This window comes from Chiloscyllium punctatum, chromosome 37 (genome assembly GCF_047496795.1).
Source record: "Chiloscyllium punctatum isolate Juve2018m chromosome 37, sChiPun1.3, whole genome shotgun sequence".
Taxonomy (NCBI): domain Eukaryota; kingdom Metazoa; phylum Chordata; class Chondrichthyes; order Orectolobiformes; family Hemiscylliidae; genus Chiloscyllium; species Chiloscyllium punctatum.
The window spans coordinates 30,963,709-30,990,974 of NC_092775.1; the positions used below are offsets into that span (position 1 = coordinate 30,963,709).

General features: G+C 40.3%; 1 long non-coding RNA gene across 1 annotated transcript in view; it reads right to left on the reverse strand.

Annotated features, from left to right (window-relative positions):
* Nucleotides 1-4,179, reverse strand: part of LOC140462966 (uncharacterized) — a 103,603-nt gene extending 99,424 nt beyond the window's left edge. The window contains exons 1-2 of the long non-coding RNA XR_011954564.1: nt 3,971-4,179; nt 1,070-1,182 (exon numbers count right to left, since the gene is read on the reverse strand). This is a non-coding gene — a long non-coding RNA (uncharacterized lncRNA). The remainder of the gene's footprint in view (nt 1-1,069; nt 1,183-3,970) is intronic.
* Between the last annotated feature and the right edge of the window lie 23,087 nt (nt 4,180-27,266).

A 27,266-nucleotide genomic window follows, 5' to 3' on the forward strand; every position in this document is an offset into this window, starting at 1 on the left:
ACTCTTCAGGTGTCTGAAAAGTCTTCTGAAAAAAGACAAGTTGTCATAGATAGCACACTTGCTCATTACTCTTCATTTTTGTGTAAGAAATAGCGTCACTTTTCCAAACTTTACAAATGTTCGCAAGAACAAACAAAGAAAGAACATATAATAATGCAACAACTTTCATCATCTTGAGATGTCCAAAGCTCCTCAGAAATAGTTAGGTACTTTTGAAGGATAGTCCCGGTTGTATGCATAGACATTCCACATTTCAACAAAAGATAAAGCACCCAATGTGAATAGTGAGATCAATACAATACCAATGTAATCATAAGTCAGAACCTGCACCAATAACCAGAAAGAATCAAGGCATTAGCTAACATTTCTATTCTGGTCTCTAGCTTTTATCTATGCCCAAAAAACACCTCATTAAGTGGCAGTTTTCTTCAACATTCACTTTCATGTATAAATGGGCTCTTATATACGGAAAAGTAGTGAAACAATAGAATGCTGATGAATAACTGCCTTGCTCTTCTCCACATCTCTGGGATATTATCGTGCAATGACCTTTTGAACCTTCTTTCAACAGCAATGCAATTATCCTGGTGGCTTCTCTGAACAAATAGCTGGATTGAAGCAGTTTATCAACTCAACATGAATAGAAATGCTATCTTTGTCAGCGATCTGCCAATGTGAGAGGATTCTCATAGTATATATATATTATTAGCCCAGAATGTCTCATCAAACTTTCTCAGCATTTCACTATATTACCTTTCAGGCACAGTTGAAAGTAAGCCTGTTTAATGGAGTCATGCAACCTTCCTTGATTTTTATCTGGAGTAGCCTGTACCTGCTGTAGCTATGGAAAAGACTGTTATGACTGTTATCATGGCTAAAAGAGAAAGGGTCGAGATTTGTATAAGCAGTTTTAACAATCCCAATTACTTCTCCACTTTTGAAATTTTGTAATTATTATTAGATAAACACAATTTGTAATTGCACAAAGCACATCCCACAAAAAAAGATAAGTAACCAGATGTGCTGTTTGTTGGTTTTAGTTCTTCAAAATCTTTAAAAGTCCACTCACGTAGCTGTTTGTTAGTTTTTTTTTCTCATCTTGACTTCTCGTGTCAGATACGAATTGTGAAACCATGAGATGACAAACCACAAATTACTGCTTACAGATGCAGATGAAAATCTCTGAAAGATAAACATGCATCGTTTGATTAACACCATAGGGAGAAAAATGATTCCTGATAGAGACATGGTAGGGCTAATTCACTTTTCATTTCCTGCAATTATAGATAATTTAATCAAAGAAATTTGCAGATCAACTGACATTCCTGATCATGATATCCAACAAAGCATGAATTAATTTTGACACATTTGGAAACTTTACTGTTCATGTCCACTACAAATGGATTCCAGAGACTGTAATGTCTATGGAATTAGTTTAATTGTATATGTATCTATTATTTCTATTAGTATTTTCTCCCCACTCCAATTTTTTCCTATAACACTGATTCCTTGCTGGAGTGTGGTTTAACAGCTGTTAAACACTCTCCAGTGTCTCTTAAGTGTATTTTTCAAGACTGAATAAAGGATCACACTTGATATGTTAAAAATGATGTCTGAAATCCTATGTACTATGATAAACATCACAGAGCAGGAATATCTGAATGCCAATGCTGCCAGTCTTGTCCCTATCTTTTCACGACTGCCATTAGCCTATCCTGTCAGCCAGGAAGCCCAGACGGCCGAACACCATGCTAAGAGGCCATTGTAACTGATAACCTTTCAAAGGCTGCATAGTGGAACAACTCATGGAATCATAGAATTCCTACAGTGCAGAAAAGGCTATTTGGCCCTTGCATTTGTACCAAACCTCCTAAGACCATCTCACCCAGATTTATGCATGTTCCCATGGTGTTCCCATGGAATTTCTGTCTGCCATAAAAGACAAAACAGTGCCTTATAGGGTGTGGTAAAAATGTTACGTTCTCTCAACACTGCAATTACCAGTCTTGATACTTCATAGGTACTCGTGTTAGGACTGGATAGCAGGGTTTAAACTATGACCTTTTGACTGGAAGAGAAAGCTGAGGGTCACAGCTTGTAGCAAAGTTCACTAAATGTAACACTGGACAATGTGTTTCTGTTTTACTCCCTTTTCATTTTTGAAGGACTGAAATCAATTGTAACATTTCAGATAGACGAATTAACTCAGGACTGACCAGTGACTGAGGTATTTTTATGGGATTGGAAGAATGTCCTACTGATGATTGGAATTTATGACATAACTTTATCTCTAAGATTGTTTAAACATAGTTGATAGTATTCTAAAATCCAAAAGGTAAATAGTTTGTAATAACTGGTGAGTGATTGTCCTTCCATTATCCTATCGACGTGTAATACAACAATTCATTGGTAATATAAACAAGATTTAACATTGCAGAAGAGAAAAATACAATTATTTTGAGAAATGGTTTCCATCTGACACCTTAACTTTTTTCCCAAAAACTCACAGATCAACTGCATTTGTTTGTAATTTTGAGTTCTATCTTATATACCTGGGTAAAAGTCATACTACGCTCCTTCCCCATCTACCTCTGCGCCACCTGCCCCCCCCTCCCATTTTACTTTTGGCCGAAAGGTTAGTCTTAAAACTCGACTTTTACACAAGTGACATTTTAGAGAGGTTGAAATGCATCCTTTTCCCTCAACTTGATACCACAGAGCTGACAGGTTGGAGACTATTCCTGCCAAACCTTAGAGCAAATAGAGCCAAAGGTATGTGCACAGACGAAAGGAGCTGAACAATTACCTTCAAAGGTACAGTGTTTTACGATTCTTTTCAGTAGGTTTACAAAAGGACAAAGTGATACTGGGTGGTAAGTACATAGATTTTGCAGTTTTTTAATTAAAAGTCAAGGGACAAGTTAGGCTTTCACATGAGATTAACCGTTACTTGAATATTGGCAGTAATTTAAAAGTACAAGTCCTGGTGTCAAGCTAGTTTATGTAGAAACTATAGGAGTCAAACATCAATAATATGTAAAATATAACATTTAATTATTTTAATTCTGCAGTAATCATTATACACTGGCATACTTTGAGACAGGCAATCATTAAACACAATGGGTTGTATTACATAGATTTGGCTGAGGTCAGTAGGATATATATTGTAACAGCTGTTTTAGGTGCTTAGATGTGAATACATGATTTGTTCCTATGGGTTGAATGTTGACTAGTCTTAAAGACAGAAAAGGAACCACATTTCAGTGCACATTAATGAAACTGTTCAGTGCAAAGGATATATTAAAGTTTTGTGATACTGCATAATAAGTCTGAGTGATTGAAAATTCAATAACCCTACATCTGCCAGAACAAAAAAAAAGGTAAAATTGGGTGAACCCTTACAGGACCAAGCTGATGGAATTTTGAATCCCACATCTAAGAATTAATAATTCTGAAAATGATTTTGAAAGGGTTACTTTCAATTTCCAACTTGTACAAGACTCAAGATTTACCATAAAATCAAATCCTTCATCTGTAGCATTGACCAATGCTCCTGTCAGCGAATTGGCAACTAATTTCAATGTAAAAACCAGATCATTATCCGAACAAATAGGCTGTTTTTCCTCTGTCTTTTGAAACTGAATATTGAAACTGAGGTTAAAACCTCTGAATCCATATTGCATACAGCCTGTGAAAAGCAAAATCATTACTGGAATGATAATGCCCTTCTCAGTTGAATAACCAAGTTAATTCGCCAGCACGTTTGGTATATGACCTAATTAATAAAACAAAAAGCTATAACAACAATCCAAGGTAAAGTGACTCCAAATTGTTTCAATATAGTCGAGATTCTTATTTACCTGATACACCACACAATTGAAATCAATGCAAAACAATTTTAATTTTGATCTAATCTGTGTCATGTAAATCATGAAAACAAATCAAATTTGAGAAAGCTGTTCATTTTTACCTTCACCTTTGCACAAGCACAAGCTGAGGTATAATTCTATCTTCACATTTGGACAAAGATCCATGAATGGCACGGCTTGGTTTTAGACATCAATGTTGGCTTTAGATACATATGAGCACACAAACGCAGAACTATTTCTGTTGGCTGGTAGTTAGTGTCAGTAGTGTCAGTAGTGAAACTGGAATCTTAGGTCCCTGTGCCTCTCTGAGCAGATATCAATGTCAACTGATACCAGCAGTCTGTTTTGCATGAGTTATTAAGTTAAGATGAAAGCTATTGTCAGAATTTTTTTTTGTGAGTTGCTGCTTAATGGAAAAGCCTGTGAACAGCATCTGTGATGACAATAAGTATCTTATATGAGTCCATGTGGAATGTACTTAAGGGCAAATTACTTATCGGCATTTATGAGTAAAAACAAATCAAGCGACTGAAGGGTTTGAAAGGTATGTTACTTCAATCATCACTAATTTTAAATATTTCTATTACTTGAGAAAATGAACTTGTTCATGCTTGTTTTCTTTGGGTGTGATTAGTACCATTAGGCCTTCAGACAGTATAACAGTATAGGATCAGGAGCAGGCTATTCAGCCCCTTGATGTCATTTGTATCATTAAATCTATCAATCTCTGTTCCAAGCAATCTCAAAATCTGTGTTTCCATAGCTCTCTGGGTAGACAATTCCAAGACTGACTACGTCTAAGTGAAGAAATTCTTTGCCCTGCCTGCAACAGCAGTAGACTCACAAGGCACTTAAATGGTCATTAGATAAATATATTGATGAAAATGCAATAGTGTAGGTTAGATAGGCTTCAGATTGGTTCCACAGATTGGCGCAACATCAAGGGCCGAAGGACCTGTACTGTGCTGTAATATTCTATGTTCTATGTTCCTCGTGTCAGACTTAAAATGACAGAGACAGCCCTTCTGCAACTATTTTCTTAAAATATGCTGTTAATCAAATCACATCTAATACTTCTAAATTGTAAATAACACAGTGCTCAATCACACCTTATGAAACAGTCACAGCATTCTGAGAATTAGTCTGATGAATCCCACTGCACTCTCTGCCAAAATTATACTCTTGCCCCTTGTAAGGGGACAAAAGCTGCACATAAAACTGCAAGTACAATGTCACAAGATTCAATAATAGAGTTGTAGTATAGCGTTATAGGGTAAATGCATATTGTTGCCTCTACTAGGGCACCGCAAGGAGTGTCTGTTAGCATTCTACAGAGCAAACAGATTAAGATGTCAACCCACATCAGTGGAACACTAAGCTCCAGCCTTGACCATTTCTTAATTATTCACAATTCAACACACATTCAACAACAGAAAGATCCCTTCACCAGTTCTCTTCAATAGGATAAGCAACCCGTACAGCTTAGTTGCTGATTGATTTCTACTGCCTGCATTCGCTGCTTTCCACAGTTGATTCAGTTTACAAAGTATGTAGGGAGTAGTGTGACAAGTGCTGAAGGATATTTTGCTGACCTTCAAGGCTTCTTCAGAGACCACTTACTCCCAAACATTAGCAGGCATTCTCCTGGAATATCGTATGATTTGAAAAATGATTAGAGACCCACACAGCGAATGTCGAGATGATGGAGGGATAAGAGAGTGAGAAAGGAAAATGAGAAGACGTTATCCACAATTCAGACTTTCAGGGAGCAATTCTTCTAGCTGAGTATCATCTCAGAATACCATGTGCAGTGGCTGCATGTCAGTTAAAGATATTACCTGCTAGTTTCTGCAGCCACAATTGTAGTCTCAGAGCAAAGCAATGGCCTCATTGCCAATGGCTGGAAAGGGGATTGTGCCAATCAACTTTTACATGTTGGGCATCTTCCAGGCTGGAGCTGCAGATTGTTGTACCATAGTTCTGAAAGGTTTAATGTTGGACACCATATTAAAGTTCACCCATTGTGAGATATCGTACGGGTTTGTGGAGGGATAAGACAAAACAATTTATGACCTCGTGGAGTGCAAACCTATATACATACATCTTCATGTAGTCTTACTGATGACGTTTATTTTTACGAATGTAACTTGTACCCGATTGCTATCATGCAATACACCACATCTTGTTTAAGGAACTTGTTATTCTCTCATGGGATGTGATGTTACTGACAATGGCAGCATTTTATTTTCAACCAACCTGACATACCTCTGGAGCTGTTGGGATTTGAGCCCAGACCCGCTAGCCCCAGAGGTAGGGTCACTTTCACTACACCACAAGAGCCCCCAGGTAACACTTGTTGTCTATCCCTATTTTCCCTCGCCTTGAATGACTTCCTAAATCAGAGGGCAGTTTGAATCAACTACAATGCTGCTGGTCAAAATCACATCTATACCAGACCAAACCAGGTAAGGACTGTAAATTTTCTTCCCTAAAAGACATTAGTGAATCAAATAAATGTTTGCAAAAATCAATGAGAGTTTCATGGTTATCAATACTGATATTAGCGTTTTAGATTCCAGATTTTTTTGTTAAATTTAAATTCCACCAGCTGCCATTGCGGGATTTAAACACTTAGCCTCAGACCATCAGTTTGAGCCTAGTGGCAATACCGCTATGCCAATATCTTGTTAGGACTCAGTTGGTGGTATCAAATTACCCGAGCCACAAGCTGCGAATGACTGGTATCACAAAACCAAATATGACAAAGATCGTTGGAATTGAAAGTAAAATACTGCAGGTTCTGGAAATCCGAAATATAACAAACAAATGCAGCAGGTCTGCCAGTATCCATTTGAGTCTGATATAATTCTTCAAACTAGTTGGAAAATTGTGGTTTCTATGCTGTTATAAAAGGGAAGGAGGAGCAAGCAGAACAGTTGGCAAGGGAGTCCAGACTAAACGACATAAGGGTTGATAACTATGGTGAAAGTGTAATAGAGATGTAAAATGGGTATAGATGAAAGTGTGAAAAGGAGAAATAATTCAAATGAAGTACAAACTTAGCTCTTTATTTACAAACATTCTCATTCACAAGTTCTGACGAAGAGTCATACCAGATTTGAAATGTAAACTCTGTTTCTCTCTCCACAGCTGCTGCCAGACTTGCTGAATTTCTCTGGCATTCTATGGTTTGATTCTTATTTATTACCTTCTCTTTGTCACTGACCATTACAACATCCCATTGTTACAAAGCAAAAGTAAAAACTGGAACAAAATACCATTCCAAAAACAAACTTACCAATGAATTACATTCAAAAGTCAACTCATCACCATTCTGCAATTCCCTTGTGCCTGTCTTCCATTAGTTTTACCTAATCTAGTGCTCCTATTTTGTGCTATCTCAGTAGCTACAGCTGGTGAATCATCATGTTTACTGACCAGTCTGTAGATGGTCTTCCAAGACACCCTTGAGTAGTTCCATGCTAGAAAGGTCATCTCTAAACTGCACCATCTCAGAAAAGGCAGCAGCAATCTGGGATGATTGATTGTCAGATGCAGCGAGGACACTGCATGGCAGTACAAATAGGAGTATGAATACTGTCTTCCTGAAGGAAAGCAGGATTGTGATCCAAAGGCATGGCTACTCCCCCAAGATGGCATCTCAGAACTATCAGTAGCCATTTGGCAGACAGATTACAGGATTGATAAACTAGAGGAGGGTGGGGGTGGGGAGAAAGTAGCATAGAGTACAATGGGTGAGTGGGGGAGGGGATTAAGGTGATTGGTCAAGGAGGAGAGGGTGGAGTGGATAGGTGGAAAAGAAGATAGGCAGGTCGGACAAGTCAAGGGGACAGTTACTGAGCTGGAAGATTAGAACTAGGGTGAGGTGGGGGAAGATTAGAACTAGGGTGAGGTGGGTCCTACCTGCCTATCTTCTTTTCCACCTATCCACTCCACCCTCTCCTCCTTGACCTATCACCTTCATCCCCTCCCCCACTCACCCATTGTACTCTATGCTACTTTCTCCCCACCCCCCACCCTCCTCTAGCTTATCTCTCCACGCTTCAGGCTCACTGCCTTTATTCCTGATGAAGGGCTTTTGCCTGAAATGTCGATTTCGAAGCTACTTGGCTGCTGCCTGAACTGCTGTGCTCTTCCAGCACCACTAATCCAGAATCTAGTTTCCAGCATCTACAGTCATTGATTTTACCTACAGGATTGATGTGCACTCTGCAAGCTCTTTTGTGTTCACTAATCTACAGTCACAATAGCAGTAGGCTAACATGGTATGGTAGTAGCCTAAATTTACTTCAGTCTGAGTATCCATTGAAGCAGCCAGATATTGGGTAGAAACCACCTGTGCTGCACTGGAAACTACAACAATGCTGATCAAACACTATTATCATGTGTTGATTGAAACATCTGCTGCTGGTAATCGTCAACACTGCCATACCTGAAAAGATGAGCTCCAAACTTTGTGCTACATTAGTTCAATATTTCTCTTTGCTCTTTGAATTTCTAGTAAGCTTCTCAATGCTTCAAGCATTTCATTATGCAGAACCATCAATGTTCTTTTGTGGGTTGCCTCAATGAATCACAGATTTGGAAGATGCGCACTCTGCTACACCTGCACTTCTGCAATCCTTCTGAGCTAAACTTGCTTGATACACACGGCATCAGTGTCTGAGCTTGTGGAGGCAAGTGTGAAGTTAAGCACTGTGTCTTCATTGTCACTCTCTGGTTAGCCTCCCTGAACAGGGTGGACAAGTCTCCCTTATTTACATGTGCACAGTGCACTGGCCTGAGTCAGTCCTGATTGGCCCAGGTTAACAATCTCAATCCAGGATCTCATAGTCAATGAGAGCCACCTGGTTCCAATCACTACATCCTTCCCCCATTAAGTCCGGGAATGTAGGCCTGGTCTTTAGCTTGATATTTGATATTCGATTTTGCTTTTCCTTCGATACTTTCACCCCAGGTCCAGTTCCTCTGACTTGGACTCCGACACAGGTGGTGTGCATTGGACCGTAGTCGGTCTTTTGCATCCAGAGTGTCTCGGGAGAGTTTCCCCCTCTTCTTCTGGTATTCAGGCTGCATCCATCTTGGACTTTGAGGTTTCCTCAACACTAGACATACCGGAGAACCCATGGTTTCTGACAGACCTTCTGGCTGTTCTGAGGGGCTAGACAGGTTTTGCTCCTGCCCAATTTGCAAAGTAGCAGCTTTCAGGTGATCCACATGTTTGTTCAGGACCACCTCATTACCCAAACTTTGTAAGTCAAAGGACCTGACCTCACATCAACCTCGCCACTTCCATGATTCCAGCACCAAACTTTGTCCCCTGAAATAACTGCACAGAGGCCAATATCCCATCACCAAGTCACCCTTTATTTACATGTGCACAATATACTGGCTGACTTGGAGTCAGTCCCTGAACTGAGGAAATTCTGAATCTTCTGTTGTATTGGTCAGCCGGGGCTTCCTGGCCCAGGTTAACAACCCAAATCAAGGATCGCATAGTCAATAAGATCCACTTGGTTCCAATCACTGTTACTGTTCAGAATCACATTACTGTTCAGAGGTGCAATGTAACACTTGAAGTTTAATTCACTGACCTTCACTAATCATATAAGGTTACCTCCATCCAAGGCCCCAAAGGAGCCTGCCACATCCATCAAAGTTTCACCTGCACTTCCACACATGTCATTTATTATATCCGTTGCTCCTGATGTGGTCTTTTCTACATTGGGGAGACTGGCCGCCTTCTTACAGAGCGCTTTAGAGAACACCTTTGGGACACCCGCACCTACCAACCCCACTGCTCCATGGCTGAACACTTCAACTCCCCCTCCCACTCTGCTGAAACATGCAGGTCCTGGGTCTCCTCCATCCCCACTCCCTCACCACCTGATGCCTGGAGGAAGAACACCTCATCTTCTGCTTTGGAACCCTTCAACATCAGGGCATCAATGTGGACTTCACTAGTTTCCTTATTTCCCCTCCCCCCACATTACCCCAGTTCCAACCTTCCAGCTCAACACTGCCCTCAGGACATGTCCCACCTGTCAATCTTCCTTCCCACCTATCCACTCCACCCTCCTCTCTGACCTATCACCTTTACCTGCCCTCCATCCACCTATCACACTCTCAGCTACCTTCTCCCCAGCCCCATCCCCCTCCCATTTATTTCTTCACCCCCAAGGCTCCAGCCTCATTCCTGATGAAGGGCTTTTGCCCAAAATGTCAACTCTCCTGCTCCTTGGATGCTGCCTGACTTGCTGTGCTTTTCCAGCAAAACACTCTCAACTCTGATCTCCAGCATCTGCAGTCCTCACCGCCTCCTGCCTTTAGGCCTCACCTAGACTCTCACAGCTATCTATCTTGCTGCCTTTGGATTGTGAATCCATCCCTCCTGCTTATATGAGACATTTTCTTAGCACCTCTATCATCAAAACCTCCAGTACATGTACTCAAAAAAAAAATGAGTGCCATTTGTCATAAAGGCCAGGTTCCAATATATTCTCAATCCTAGAAATTAAAATAAAAAGTGGACAGGAAAGATGTTCAACTTGGAGAAGATAATAAGAACATCAGGTCTTGAGAGCAGAGATATCCCTAAATAACTGAAGCTATTCAACTTCAGTATTTTTAGCTGTCAGAATAACGCAGGATAAGAAAGGCTTTTGCTTTTCTGACCTACATGTTATAACACATGACAAAACTAAGTTAATCACTTTTGAAAAGTGACTGTTTTCATGTGCTTCTCAAAAGAAATAGACAGTTTAATTGTTTTAAACTTATCAATGATCGTTGAATGATATCTTCAAATAAAGATAAAAATCACACAACACCAGATTATAGTCCAACAGGTTTAATTGGAAGCACACTAGCTTTTGGAACGCTGCTCTTTCAGCGACCCTCCGAAAGCTAGTGTGCTTCCAAGTAAACCTGTTGGACTATAACCTGGTGTTGTGTGATTTTTAACTTTGTACACCCCAGTCCAACACTGACATCTCCAAATTCAAAAAAAGAATGTGTTGCAATATTTTTATATATACTGGTATATCTGCAAACAAAAGATCTTTGGCTTCATTAATAGAAGAATTGAGCATAAAAGAAAGGAAGTTACGTTAAATCATTAAAGCACTATGGCAAAATGCTGGCTCAGTGGTCAGTATTGTTGCCTCATAGTCACCCCTCAAGGAAAAAAGCCCCAGCCTGTTCAGCCTCTCCCTATAGCTCAAATCCTCCAACCCTGGCAACATCCTTGTAAATCTTTTCTGAACCCTTTCAAGTTTCACATCTTTCCAATAGGAAGGAGACCAGATTTGCATGCAATATTCCAACAGTGGCCTAACCAATGTGCTGTACAGCCACAACATGACCTCCCAACTCCTGTACTCAATACTCTGACCAATAAAGGAAAGCATACCAAATGCCTTCTTCACTGTCCTATCAACCTGCGACTTCACTTTCAAGAAGCTATGAACCTGCACTCCAAGGTCTCTTTATGCAGCAACAATCCCTAGAACCTTACCATTACATGTATAAATCTTGCTAAGATTTGCTTTCCCAAAATGCAGCACCTCACATTTATCTGAATTAAACTCCATCTGCCACTTCTCAGCCCATTGGCCCATCTGGTCAAGATCCTGTTCTAAACTGAGGTAACTTCTTTGAGCTTCTTCCATTCTTCTTGGGGTCACCACAATACCAGTTGATCATACTTAACTATCTTGTCCTATTGGTCTCCTGCTCCTCGTCCAATACTGCTACATTTAAATTTCCCACCACTATATTAGTCTTAGGCCTTCCTCCTCTTCTTTGTAGCAGCTTTTTCCCAACTTGCCATATTTCTTCTTTACTCTGCGACAGATGGCCATATGATTTCAATTTCTTCAGCTATTTTCTTCAATGTTCCCATAACTTTCACTGAACCCAAAATACACTGATTTTGTCCTTTCTTTGTTAATACATACATCTAGCTCAATATCTGCATCCTAACAGAGTCCAGTCACTGTCCCTCCCTCCTTGATGTTGCTCAAGTACAATTAAAGATAACTTCAGGAAACAATTTGTTGCATAGCGAGTTGTCATCTGGAATGCATTACCTGCAAAGGGGGATTGTTGAAATTACAATAGCAACTTTCAAAGGGAACAATTGAAAGGAAAAGAATTACAGGGCTAAAGTGATACAGCAAGGGACTTCCGATATCCAGCAGTTGAAGATAAATTCTACACTACAGTTCTTTGTGATAAGGTGGCATAATCACTACTGATTTTTTTACAGCAGTTAGATTTGTTTTAAAAGTATACAATTATGTGACATGGCAGACTATGTTTGCATGGAGACAATGGAATTAAATTGATGTATTTTTCTAAATAGCTTAAATAATGTGCTTGAACCATTGTTACACTTCCACTAAAAAGGTTTTATTACTTAATTACAATGACTTTGTATTCCTTCTTAATTTAAAAAAAGGTGACTTTCCTTTAATAACCAACCTAATTTATTACAGCAAAAGCAAGTGAATTAATTGATTGAACAGTACACTAAATGTGTTTAATTTTTGGTACCCTTTTGCACTCTATCATTCTGGAGACTAAAAATACTAATAGCTGTAGTTATTTTGAGAAGTCTGCCCTTAGAATACCCTTGTTCTCTCCCCTAGTTGGGCACCATATCTGTCAAACGCCTCTCTTAGAAATTAGGTCAAGCTTTATGAAGTGTTATCATATAGCTTCAACTCTGTTATTTTCTTTTTTCCCTCTGCATCATGAACCATTTTTCATCTGCGAAAGTTAGCAAGCAATCTTCCATCCTTTTGCCAATTCTACAGTAACCAGTTGCTAAGTAACCCAGAGTGCACCCTTGCCGGAACTTGCTTAGCAACTTGTCAAACTTTAATGCCTCACCTTTGCTCTCTACCTCCCCCTAATGGTATATCTGAGAACTAGAACAAAACTAAAGCAAATAAAAAACAAAAGAACTGTGGATGCTGTAAATCAGTAACAAAAACTGAGGTTGCTGGGAAAGTTCAGCAGGTCCAGCAGCATCTTTGAGGAGAAATCAAAGTTAACGTTACGGGTCTGGTGACCCTTCCCCAGAACTGGTGGTAGCTACTTTTCGTAGGAAGGATCACCAGACCTGAAATATTAACTTTTTGATTTCTCTTCACGGATGCTGACAGACCTGCTGAGCTTTTCCAGCAACTTCTGTTTTTGTTAAAGCAGAAATAATTAATCTGATAAGAGTTGAAAGTTCATGCTGTATTCTGCGTGAAAGGACAATTCAATGCTAATACGTGCGATGTGGCAGACTTTAACACTCGATTATAAAAGTCCTTCAAGGAACTTCTACGTGATTAGCAGCTTGAAAAATACAGATGCAGAAATCTTCCTTAGGCCTTGAATTGCTCTGTCCTCCCCTAAAGCTTAAGGCTCCTAGTGGGGGTCCAATCCTTAAAGCCTAGCAATTAAGCAGCTGCAGAGAGTACACCAACGTGGCTTCAGGAATTAGACATGTTATAATAATATCTTTTCTTTACACTCTGATTATCGTCTGGTTTGAAAATTGATCCCTGCAGGTGTCTCTTTTTAATAACAGTTGCTGAACATTAAGAATTGTAGGGAGGACAAGAGTGTACAAAGTGTGCACAGTGATGACAAACAGGAAATTGGGAAGGAAGCGAATGCTGTCAACTTAATTTTCTTTTGCCAGTAACCACTGCCAAGTAAAAATTCTGTGCCTTCTTTGTCGGAAATCTAATTATCAGAGGATGTAGCTGCAGGCAAATGTTGTACTATATTCATGGTCAAGCAGCATTGAGCAGCTGCTATGTACTTACTGTTAATTAATTCTCCTGAATTTACTTTCATTGATCCTTATTAATTTATACACCAGTTACAAGAAAATGAAATCTTTAAATTTCACTACACAGAGAGATACAATAGACTAGAAATGGCAAAAAATATAAATGATTCTCAAAATTTGTAATAACTAACATGGTAATGGACTTGAAGAAAAGCACCTTATAAATCAATGATCTACATAAGCTGTATTTTTCTGCAAAATCCAAAATCACGTGATAAGAATGTTTTAATGTACAATAATAAGTTGAACTTATATAATGCCTTTGACTTAACAGAATGGCTCAAGGTGCATCAATATTTTATCTGGCCTGAGTCCCATCACTGTGCTCTCTGACCTCTGGCTCAAAACTAAATTTAAAATTCCAATCCATGTAATCAAATCTCCTTAGGAGTTAACCACTCTTAATCTCTGTTAAACTTCCCAGTCACATAATTCAGGTGCCTAGGTGTTAAACTCTGGGATTCACAACCAAACCTATCCACAGATCTCCCTTTAATCTATCTATTTTGACTAAGCTTTTACTCGAGTCCTAATGTCTCCTTTCATTTGGAATGTTTTTTTAAAATCAAGTTTGTGTTCTTGTGAAGTTTGTTGGTAACAGCTCCAAAGAATCAAAGGGAAATAGAGCAACGTTGATTCAAGGAGTACATCCATTCTTTCCCATTAGGATCACATGTGCTGTGTTGAAAATTCTTTGAGCAAGGATAAGACCAGCGAGATTTGGATGAATTCAAGTTTATGGTGAAGCCTTGGTTCCATGGCACACTCACGCCATATTCCTCTCTGACTTTTTTTAAAAATCCGTTCAGTTAAATCAATTTTTCATGCATAGTGTCTGCTGTTTCTGGAATTCTGTTGATTATTATGGAATTATACAACTTAATGCTACAAATTAATAAGGATCAATGAAAGTAAATTCAGGAGAATTAATTAGCAATAAGTACATAGCAGCTGCTCAATGCTGCTTGACCATGAATATAGTACAAATTTCTGAGTGAGCACCCTGTGATGTTGAGTATGTACATAAGCTATGGTCATTCAAGACATTCAATACTTTTAATATTCTGTAGTTTGTTTCATTGTGAAAGAGAGTTGGATCATATCCCTGAACTGTAACAAAGCTCCTAGTAAGTGTAATTTCACATTGTGAAAGGTTCTAATTCCAGTTAGAGAGGCAAGTACTGGCAGCAAGCTCCAAGCAACAAATGCACCTTCGACCAAGCACCTCTGTGGAATGCCGTTTTTTTTTCATAGTGTGTTATTACTGGCAGCTGTATTCTTTCTTTCCCTTGACTTATGTCCTCACCCAACAATCCCTTCATTGCCAAATCTATATCATGTTGAATCATCTTACTCTCAGGGGTCAGTGCCAAAAATTCCCTTAAAGCTGAGAGAGCTTGGGAATAATATCCTTGACAGATTAATATTGGAGACTGGTAGTGACTGCGGAGCCCATGAGGCAGCAGTAGAGAAGACTATGCGGAGACCCCAGTTCCTGAAATGTCACCCACATTTCTTCTTGTTTAAATGCAGATCTGCCTTACTTGCTTGACTTCATAATGAGTCCTGATCCCTTTGTTTGGATGGAGTACACTCCAGTTAAACAGCAGTTACCAATGTTGTGTGACTCCTATTAAATGTTCCATCAATGATATTTTAAGTTTCAAAGTAAGGAGCACTAAGTTATGAGGGAGTTTGGTATGCATCAGAACAATATTTCTCACAGGTCTGATTATAAATTAATTTCACTAAGTGTCCAGTTTGTGAAGTTTTTTTTACTACATATTACAAACTTGTCCTTTATTGCCTACCTATCCTGCCCCTTTGGCACTCTTGTGTCTGTCTAGCACAATTCTACCACCTTCCATACCCGCCACAACTCACCACTGCCGGGAATCCCAAGGATGGTTCAACATTCCTAGTGCCACCATGATCTTTAAAATCCCCATGTGCACCCAGACAAGCGCTGTCAATTTGTAGCTGCCCTGTGTGGTTCCTGGCATTCATTCTAGACATGACAGAGGAAGGAAAATTGGTCCCTTTGAGAACAGGGACCTAAAGGCACTTCTGGCAGAGTGCTGCACAAACAGGTCATACTTTTCCCCTAAAAACAGCAGTGGAGGTGCCAGCTTAAGTGCCACCTTCTTCTCTCTGATACCTCATGCTCACTTTATCTCTGCCTCAGTGCCAACTTCCCAGCAAGGCTTAGATTAGATTAGATTAGATTAGATTAGATTAGATTAGATTAGATTACTTACAGTGTGGAAACAGGCCCTTTGGCCCAACAAGTCCACACCGCCCCGCCGAAGCGCAACCCACCCATACCCCTATATTTACCCCTTACCTAACACTACGGGCAATTTAGCATGGCCAATTCACCTGACCTGCACATCTTTGGACTGTGGGAGGAAACCGGAACACCCAGAGGAAACCCACGCAGACACAGGGAGAACGTGCAAACTCCACACAGTTAGTCGCCTGAGGCGGGAAATGAACCCAGATCTCTGGCGCTGTGAGGCAACAGTGCTAACCACTGTGCCACCGTGCCGCTTATGTTCTACCATTCTCATTATTGCCTGCAACATTGTTCCTCACTCTCTATCACCCTCCCTAACACTGACATGCATGCCCTCAATGCCGCCTGCCCCCTTGGGACACCTCCCATGTGCATCAAAAGTATTAGCTGTGCCACCTGTTTTTATCTCCCTTAAAACCTGCCTCACTCTCCTTCCAAAAAGAAGCAGTTTCCCATAAGGCAAAAATAGTTAAAAGGAGAAGCCTAACATTCAGCTTCTCAGCCCTTATATGAACAGCCTGAGGGGGCTGACTGACTAGACCCAAGCTGCTGGATTCCTGTCAGACACTGGTTCAAACTTGCTGTACCAGGAGCACCTGACTGAGAGCTATCTCTCTTGACATCACTGAGAACTGCTGACAACCATGGCAAGCTCCAGGTCTTGAGTCTGTACTAAACAGTTTGATAATACAGGGATAAATGTGAGTCTCATATCCTTGACTGAGGGACAGGTTGCAAAAAATCAAGGCAAGCTAGGGATGCCATGAGCACTGAGTTAGGCTCAAAGTGAGTGAGTAATAAGAGAGCCAGCAAACTGCCCTGTAATGCAACAAGGACCATTCCATGAGCTAGGTGCGTGCTCGTGAGAGCAAAGTGTCCTTGCTGCAGCATTATAATGGAAGTTACCAGTGCAGCCTAAGGTTCAGCACTGATGTGCAGTATGTAATTTGGAGACGTGCCATGAGGGTTCTTAGAGGCTGGCAATGTCAGCTGACAATGCCTGTAGATGTGAGGTGCGTGTTGATCAATGCCCATGGAGCGTGTGCTGAGATGTTGGGGTCTGGTGACCAACATGGAGTTTCTTTGCAACGTGCTGTGAGCTGGAGTCACCAGGCACCTACTCTGACTTCCACATAGAGACTTGTTGCCATCCAGTTTGCTCACAGAGAATACAATGGAAAGCTATCAATAGGTATTAATGTGGCACGATTTACAGTTAATAAAGTCATTAAAAAGCAGTAATCCTACTTAATATACAACATGCTGCTGCCTAGTGAGACTCTCATTTCAATGTTGGGAACTTAATTAAAAAAATACAAAGAGTTTCTCACAATGCCAAGAACAGCCTTATTAGATTTCTTGCACAAGCCTCCCAGATTTCTCACCATACTTTGTTCAGGACCATACAACATTTCACCCTCTCTTTCTCATTTTGTGTTTCCATAGTGTTGCAAATGTCACACCTTAAAATAACCAATTAAATGTAACTTTAATTATACAGGAATTGTTTTATTTTAATGTGGTGATACATTTACACTGCTATTCCACAAAGCATGAGACTAATATCCATTACTAATGATTTTGCTATAAGCAGCATTGGCATAACTTTAAGACTGGACCATATACATGTTTTACAGCAACAAATCATTTGCACAAATCAATTTTGTAATGTTCTTTACCTCATTTAAAATTGCTTTTTTATCATCTCTGAAATTTACAACTGAAAATTAAAGATTCGCTACTGCTGCCCAATTTAGTAATTAATATTAACGTGGAAAGCAAACATATCCCAAAGTACTCAGTGATCATACCCGGGGGAAGTTGTAACTTGGGGAAATGGTGTAAAACATACTATCTAACCAGTCACAGATATGTTGCATCTGATTAGTTATTGCATGAAAGGGAAACTCAGATGGGCAAGCAGAGGAAGGAAGTTAGTAGGAGGTTTAAGGTCAATACCGTCACATCAAGAGGATGGGATATTGAAGTGCAATGAAACTCTATCCATTGATTGTATGACAGGCACCAGGCCAACTCCCTGCTGCATGCAGCTTTGAACAGTTACAGCATCCGGCCAGTGCTAGTCCCACCACTGATTAACTGGGAGCTGTTATAAGCAGGTGTTACCAGGCCCGGCTACAGCTGGCTGCACTGCTTAAAGGAGACATGCTTTGTGACTGGAAAGAATCATTCTGAAATAAATTGGGCCTGTAAGCAAAGCACAGGGGAGAGTTTACAATTTTCAAGGACAGGGCGCTTGTGACCCTGATAGTGCCCCTACACCTGGACATGAATATTCAGATTCAAGTCTCATCTACATCAAATGTGTGTCAGAACATGTTCAAACATGTTGATTAAAATAACTATAATTTCCAAGATTAGCAGATGCTGTACTGGGAACCTTGCCTGAAGTGATGGAAAGGAAATATGTCCGTGTCCGCAGAGTCCTTCCAGTCAAATACTCAAAGACAATGTGAGCAGATGGAGAGGGCCAATGACAGCAGCCCCCAAGGATCTAGGTGCAGCACCACAATGGTTCAATAACCTCACAAGGTCAGTGGATGCACCCTCAAATGTCAAAAATAACCATCTAGAACACAAAGCTCAGAAATTGTGTAATTCTTACCACAGTCCATTCATTTACCCACCAGCAATCCTCATCTTTTAAGACTCAGACCAAGCATTCATAGGCTTTACCTTGTTATACACTAAAATTTATATGTTTTAGAATAGAGTCCAAATCCACATTTTTATTATGGGGAGATTGCCAGCCAGTCCTGAGTATCATAGAGGAGATGGATTGGTCGTTATTGGGACATCCACTGCTGGTATCATGGAGACAAATGCTAAAACCATACAGATAATAGTATACTTTTGTTTTATATACATTCTCATTTTCTACCCCCTCACTGTGAAGGCACATCATCACTCGATTTCCCAGTCACAGCCAACAGTTAAATTATTGACATTGCATTAATTTAGAGAATAGATTAAAGGCAGGATCTGCACGTGGTGAGACAACAGACATGAGTGGCACACACAAAAGACAAGCGACAAGGATGCCCCTGTCAACATGTCCTACGGCCAGGTCACAGATGAGTTCTGCAGTAGAGGTTTCGGATGAAGACCATGTTGTGGCAAACAAGAGAAGAACACTGTTGAAAATGCATGGCTCAGTACTTTTCCCTTTGGGAAGCTGTCAGAAAGTCTGTGGTTGGTGTTCATTAGCATGGAGGAATCCAAGTATATGTACAAATCTGGAAGCCCATGCTCTTCAGCATGATAATGGCAGTCAACTTCGTCCCCTCACTTGCAAATCCAGCTGTGGTGTGGCATCTGATGGCCAGAGTCATGTCACACAAGCAGCTTCACCATAGTCCTGAGTATAGAATGTTGCGACGGTCAATGACAAAGAAAAGGAGCTGGATTAAAGTAAATGGAAAGTTGGAGCAACAGTTATCAGTATCACACTCTGATAAGACTTTCATGAACAGAAAGGGTATGTCTTCTTCTCTCCTTTTTCCTCCACATGTTCCAGTTGCTCAAAGGTACCCCATAATGTTGCTGGCAAGGGCTGACCCCTCATGGATATGAAGTCTAAGGTTTGTGTCCCTGGTCGAGACCTGCAGGATTCCTGCAGCATAATCATGGCAGTACAAAGTAATCTTGCTGCACGCTAATAGTGCTCTATCACAGTTTGTTTGAAAGAGTTACATTTGTTATAATCATATAGTGGGTCACCAGCCATGTGGTCAATGGATATCCCTTGTTGCCCAACAGTCACCCTTTCCTGGTGTTGCTCAAATACAGCCAGCACAGTGGACTACTGCAGAATGAAGAAATCATCAGATGCTGCCAGTATACAGTATACTGTATGTGGACTGTATGATTTGCTGCATATAGACTGGACCATGAAAAAATGAAAGTATTTTCAGTTCTAATGGAGGATGGAGTTGATAGGTGGAATCTGCAAAATGATGTCCAGGCAGTCAATTGCACCCCACATAGTTGGGAAAATTGTAATCTCACCAAGTTGTGTGCTTTCTCTAGCTGCTTCTTTCTGATAAGACAAAATGAAATGTAGCAGTCGTCAATGAATGCAAAGCATGAGATACCCCTCTAATGACATCGTAGACAACTATGAGGTGCTACAAATATCTCCAAGGCCTGCAAGAGGCCTATTCATATAAGTTCATCAGTGCCACATCTGTTGGCAATGCTGTTCTTCCCCACCTCAGAGTTCGGCAGTGTGACTACAACAATTGACCAATTTTAGGAAGCACCTCTTTATGAAAAGTAAATATTATATATACTGTTCCTCTCTGATGTTCAGAATCGAGAATTGCTCCTTGAATACCCTGGGAGGGCATGGCTTCCTGCTGAGAGCCTTTCTCTCCCCTCCACTTCCCACTTCGAAAAGCTTGTGGTGCTGTTTATTCTCCAGGTTACACTTCATTTCCAGGAGAATGGTTACTAATGCACTCATATCAGACAGAAGCTGGTTTGATGCAGAAGCACTGTTATAAGCAAAAAATCCTTAAAGCTCTGCTGCACCATGTCTAGTGAACTTTTGCCACTTAAAGCACACAGAGGATGCATCAAACAGTTGTGGGATTGAAGAAACAACCAGAATGATTCAATCAGCAGCTAATCTGAAAGTAGTTAATCATCTCTTTAAATGGTTTGGTGGGATATCCTATCTGCTGCTGAATGCATGTTCAAATGTCTGAGATAAAGTGAAGATAGGTGTTAGCTGGAGCTTTGAGCTCCAAAATGGCAATGCTGGTGTGAAATCAGAGTTCATGCTGATTGATGGCATGATCTGCTGACTCTGCATACTACCAGCAATTATTTACACCACTCTCACACACTCACTAATGTGGTGTCCTCTGTGACTTGATCTAAATATTTTGGACACAATTTTGGACACAAAACAGCACTTGTACTGCCCAAATAACTTTGCTGTCAATCTGATTTCACACTCTGAATAAGGGGTCTTTATTTAGACATTTCCTGTTTCACTCCATTGAGCAAATTTTAAACTCTCCTTTGTCTTTAATAAACTGTTCCGTGTTTTGTTTCCCTGTGCTGTATTTCAAATTGGTCGATATTTTGAAAAGTAAATTCCAATCCCAAATAAAATAAAAGGAAAATGAAATGCAATAGATTTACTTCATTGGAACTGAAAGTATTTCTTTTTCCCCAAGATCTAAGTGTATGGACATACACAACAATGTAATTCCTGAGAAATTATTCAGAAATTTCAGTAGCTGAGGACTGTGATTGTAAAATGCCCCTCTTGGATAGGGAAGTTATTCAATGAAGAAATGTATTTATACAGATATTGTTGTATGATGAGACTAACACTTACTCTTTGGAAGGTTCAGTGTTCCCAATGACATCTTAATAACCAAAAATGTTGTGAAATATAAGTCGTTACCATGCTAAACTAATAACCTATTAGTCTGCAGGCCTGATTTGGAATTTCAGTCCATTGGTCCCTGCCCCAAATTACTAATACTTTGTGAAATAAATCAATCAGTCAAACAATTAATCACTCAGTGGAAATGCTTAAAATCCTTAATCATCAGAACAAAACTCATATCAACATATGGTCTCCTATCTTTAACATTCCTTTACCAGCTTCTGTTCTAATTATTTTGTATTAGAGATTTTTGTTTAATGTGATAAAATCAGTTTTGGTTGTGATTCAGATTATGAAGGTCATCATCTGTCAGTATTTTTACATGAAAGCATTGGTAAAGTATGCAAGTCATTTATCCAAAAGCTCTGCCATCATTGAAATACCCTTGGGGATGTTACTTTGAATTACAAAGGCAGCGATGATTACAGTCATTTTGTACTTGCAGATCAAAGAATGATAGAATTATTCGTGCTGCACAGAAGGAGGCCATTCAGCTCAGCATCTCTGACATCTGCTGCCTCACAGTACCAGAGACCCGGGTTCAATTCCCGCCTCAGGCGACTGTCTGTGTGGAGTTTGCACATTCTCCCCGTGTCTGCGTAGGTTTCTCCGGGTGCTCCGGTTTGCTCCCACGGTCCAAAAATGTGCAGATTAGGTGAATTGGCCATGCTAAATTGCCAGTAGTGTTAGGCGTAGGGGAATGGGTCTGGGTGGGTTGTGCTTCAACAGGTCGGTGTGGACAAGTTGGGCTGAAGGGCCTGTTTCCACACTGTAAGTAATCTAATCTAATCAACTCAGCTGGTCTAACTTCCCAGCTTTCTCCTGATAGTTCTGCAAAACCTTTCTCTTCAGATAATTATCCAATTCCTTTTTTTAAAGCTTATCACTAAATCTGCCTCCACCAACTCTGAGGCAGTGAGTTCCAAATCCCAATCATTCTCTATGTAAAGACAGTTTTGCCTCATGTTGCCTCTGGTGCATTTGCGCAAATCACCTCAGGAGACATTGTCCAGTATTCAGTCCATATTTGTTTTTTCAGCTGTGCAAATTAAACTGCCTCAGCAGCTATCCTGATTGTGAATATCCATTTATGATTTTAAAATCCAAATGCAATGAATAAATATTTAATTTGGAAAGGCAGCTTGTAAAACAGCACTTCTGCAGGGATATACTGAGTGATTTCATTCAGCTGTATAACATAAACAATACTACTGATGTTTATTTATTCAAGTAACAAAAATTACCTCAAAAATTTGATAATTCTGTGTTTAAATTATTTTCCTCAAGAATAAATTTTTATGTGCTCATAGCTGAAAATTAGTTGCTGCCTGTTTAACAGGGATTTGTGCCAGTCTTGTGAAAATTTTCTTTGTCTGTGCCACAGAATTGTTTTTGTAAATGCTTCATTGATGACACTTCAATTCTTCACTGACACATTCTATTCCTTAGTTTCGAGCAAGATACACTTCAGTGGCAATGACTTTGATTCTTAGACGCAGCAAAGATTATTTGTAATCCAGAAGCAAAAACAGTTGTGAGAAACAGGTTGGGATGGCATAGTAAGAATACAATGTAAGACAGTCACTCATGGAAATGAAAATCAGCTGCACTGGGGAGTTGAGAACTCTATTAATACCAATGGTATTGTCTGTCACTTAGTTCAGTTGCATATTCTGCTGCTGGCTTTGATCCAAAATGGACCTCAAGAAGGTAACTACAAGGCTAGTCACAGTTTTCTATGCCCAGTGTATGTGAAACGCTCTGCTTCAGGAGGTTGTGGAGGCAGAGATAGATTCTTATTAGTCAAGACAATAAAAGGTTTTTGGGGATAGATGGGATTGTGGAATTCAGAACCCAAACAGATCAGCCATGATTTTACTGAATGGTCGAACTGGCCTGTAGGGCTATTTTCTCTCCTAATTCATACGTTTGTATACATGTTCGAATGTCCCTTGGGAGAAACTTGACCAATTTTTGCCAATGAAATTGCCATGCATTGGTCTGGCCTACATGTGACTCTAGATTCACAAGAACAGAGTTAACACTCCACTGCCCTGCGAAATGCTCTGGATAGCCATTCGATTGTCTCTGCTGCTAAAAGGAAAAAACAAATGAAATTGGACGTGTCTCCTGGCATTGTCTAAGGCATTGGAAATGACAATGGCAAACACAGCTCAATCGAGCCTGTAAAGTCCTCCTTACTAACATCTAAGGGCTAGTGCCAACACAGGGAGAAACGTCACACAGACTAATCAAACAACAGCCTGACCTAGTCATACTCACAAGATCATATTTTAAACAAATATCCCAGACACTATCATCACCATCTAACACTGTGTCCTGCTCTGCTAGCAGGATGTGGTGGTACAGTGGTATACAGGCAGGAAGAGCAGCCCTGGGAGTCCTCAACATTGACTCCATAACGTCTGATGGCATCAGCTCAAACAGGAGTAAGGGAACTTCCTCCTGATTACCACGTTGCACTATCATGTCCCAGCATGCCCCTTGCCCTGGCCAATGTTGAACAGCATTTGGAGGGTACCAAGAACAGAGAATGTACTCTGACCATCCACCATCCAACATCAAAAGTGGCTCAGCAGCAGCATTCGTGATTGGGCCGGTCGGGTCCTAAAGGACATTGCTGCTAGCCTGGGCTTGTGGCAGGTGCTGAGAAAGCAAATGAGAAGGAAAACACACTTGACCTCATCTTCATCAATCTGCCTGCTGCAGATTCATCTGTCCATGACAGTACCAGTAAGAGTGACCACCACACAGTCCTGGAAAGTGGAGACAAAGTCTCACTTTCTCATTACTAATACCTTATATCATGTCGTGTGGCACCGTGCTAAATGGGGGCAAACCATGAAGAGAGCTAGCAGTTCGAGACTGGACATCCATGAGATGCGCTGGGCCAGCAACAGCAACAAAATTTTATTCCAACCTGCAATCTCATGGCCTGTCATAACCTTAGCTCTACTTTGCCATCAAGCCAGAAAATCAACTTTGGTTTAATGAAGAGTACAGGCAGACAAAACAGAAACAGCACCAGGCTTATATAAAACTAAGGTGTTAACCTGATGAAACTACAAAATGAAATTACTTAGATGCCAAATGGCAGCAAGTACTAAACAGAGTTAAGCAATTTCACAATCAGCTGATCAGATCTAAGCTCTGCATTCCAGCCACATTAAGTCTTAAACGATTAAACAACTCACAGGAGGAGGAGGCTCCACAACTATCCCATCCTCAATGATGGGGGAGCCCAGCACGTCAGTGTGAAAGATAAAACTGAAATATTCACAACAATCTTCAGCCAGAAGTATTTATCATGATCGCTCCAGCGGTCCCCAGCATCACAGATTCCAATCTGTAGCCATTTCAATTCATTCCACGGGATATCAGGAAATGGTTGGAGGTGTTGGATACTAAAAGGCTGTGGGCCAAGACAACATTCCAGCAATAATGTGAAAGATTTGTGCTCCATCACTCATCACACCCTTAGCCAAGGTGTTTCAGTACAGCTATAACACTAGTATTTGCCTGGCAAAAATGCAGGCCAAAACCAACCTGGACAATTACTGGCCCATCAATTATCAGTAAAGCAATGGAAAATGTCATCAATAATGCTATCAAACAGCATTTGCTTTGCAAATATATGTTCACTGATGCTCAATTTGGATTCTGCTAGGGCCACTCAGCTTCTGACCTCATTACAACCTTGTTCAAACATGGACAAAACAGCTGAATTTCAGAGGTGAGAGTGACCTTGACAACACAGCCACATTTGACCGTATTTAGTATCAAGGAGCCCTGGCAAAAGTAGAGTCACGTGGGAATCAGGGGAAAGCTTTCAGCGGGTTGCAGTTACACTTGGTACAAAGGAAAGTGTTGTAGTTGTTGGAGTTCAGCCACTTGAGCTCCAGAACATCTCTGCAGGAGTTCCTCACAAACTTTGTCCTAGGCCCAACTATCTTCAACTCGTCATCTCACTCAAAAAGCCAGACACCATTCAGCAGCCTACGTGTTTGGCATCACATCCACAAACATCCACCAGCAATGCTCAATAGCAGCAGTGTGTACCACTTACAAGATGCACTTCCAGAAGTTTCCAACCATTCCCATCTAGAAGAACAAGGGCATCAAAAACATGGGAACACCAACACCTTAAAGTTTCCTTCCAAGCCACTCACCATCCTGACTTAGAAATATATCACTGTTCATTCAATATTACTGGGACTGGATCTCTGTCCCTAATGGCATTATGGGTCTACATTCAGCAAATGGACTGCAGAGGTTCAAGAAGACTTTCTCAAGGGCAACTAAGGATGGGCAGTAGATGCTGGCAGCCAGCCAGCGATGCTCACATCCTATGAAAGAATTGATAACAAAAAGGTTTAGTATCAAAAACTGGTGGCTAGTCTTCCCAGGCTTTGGTGGATTAAATGTGCAGACTGAGACTAACACCACTACCTCCTCCCTCCGTTCCCTGACCATCATGATCTGTCTGGTTCCTCCCCTCAATGGCCATATGACTTTCTGACCATAACAAGACACCTCCCTACCACCTTCCAGCCTAAATCAAGATCTGGCTTTTCTTCCAGGATTGGAACCTTCTGAATCTTGTAATCATGATCTTCGAACATCCCATCCTTATAAATGGGTCTCTACCTTTGCGATCACAAATGTCCCCTCCACTAACACAATCTCCTTAACTCCCCCAATGCACATAACTGCTATTGTCAGCTTTGGCCCTGTGATTCATCTCTGGAAGAAGAATTGCAGATCTTATTTTTCTGTTCCCATGGAAGCAAATATAAGAGTGAACAAAAGTGTGTTATTAGCAGACACAAATAGTTCATTCTTGACTTGTTCTGTTCTGACTGCAAGTCGATAATTTGAAAAGAACATATCTAACCTTTTTTCAGCAATTACCTTTAATTTGTGTCCTCTGGTTACATGACTTTCTGCCAGTTGGAAGAGTTTTGCCTTACACTATCTGAATGTATTCTGGTTTTGGGCATCTCTAAAGAGTCACTTAATATTTTCTGCTCTAAAAACAATAAACCTAGAATATTAAGTCTCTACATAAAATCTAGTCAATCTCCAATGCATGCTGACTGGGGCCTTGGCAAATTGATGTCCAATGCTGGACACAACATTCCAGCTAAGGCCATACCAGTGCGGTTTAGGATCTTCTTCATTTTTGTACTGTATGTTCCATTAAAAAGGAAAGGATTTCATAAAATATTTCGACAGCCTTACCAGCTTGTCCTCTCACCTTCAAATCTGTAAACACATACAACATTCTGTCCCTGGACCCTATTCAAAATTATACCATTTAGTAATGCCTCACTCATTCTTCCTTCCAAAATGTATCACTTCACACTTTTCTGCATCAAATTTTAACCTGCCACATACTACCCATTTTATTAGTCTGTCTATATCCTTCTGAAATCTTTTTATTTTCCTTCTTTTATTTGAATATTACATCATCCAAGAAATAATGCCCAAAAATCTAGGTTGTTAATGTATGTTAAAATGCATTACCTATATTGGTAATTGATTGAAAGTTCATAATATTTGTTTACATAAAAGCAACTTGCTTTCTTTAGTTACATATGTGAATACTGAAATTAGAATGATTAAATTCCATTGAATTTGTTAAACTTAACATCTGTCTGCTCTGACTGCCTGATAGAAATGTTATCTAACACTAATCATAAATCATGTTAATTCTTTCAAAATTCCATGACTCATGGGTCTTTCAGACATTGCGTCCATGACCTTATGTGCACCTTGGTC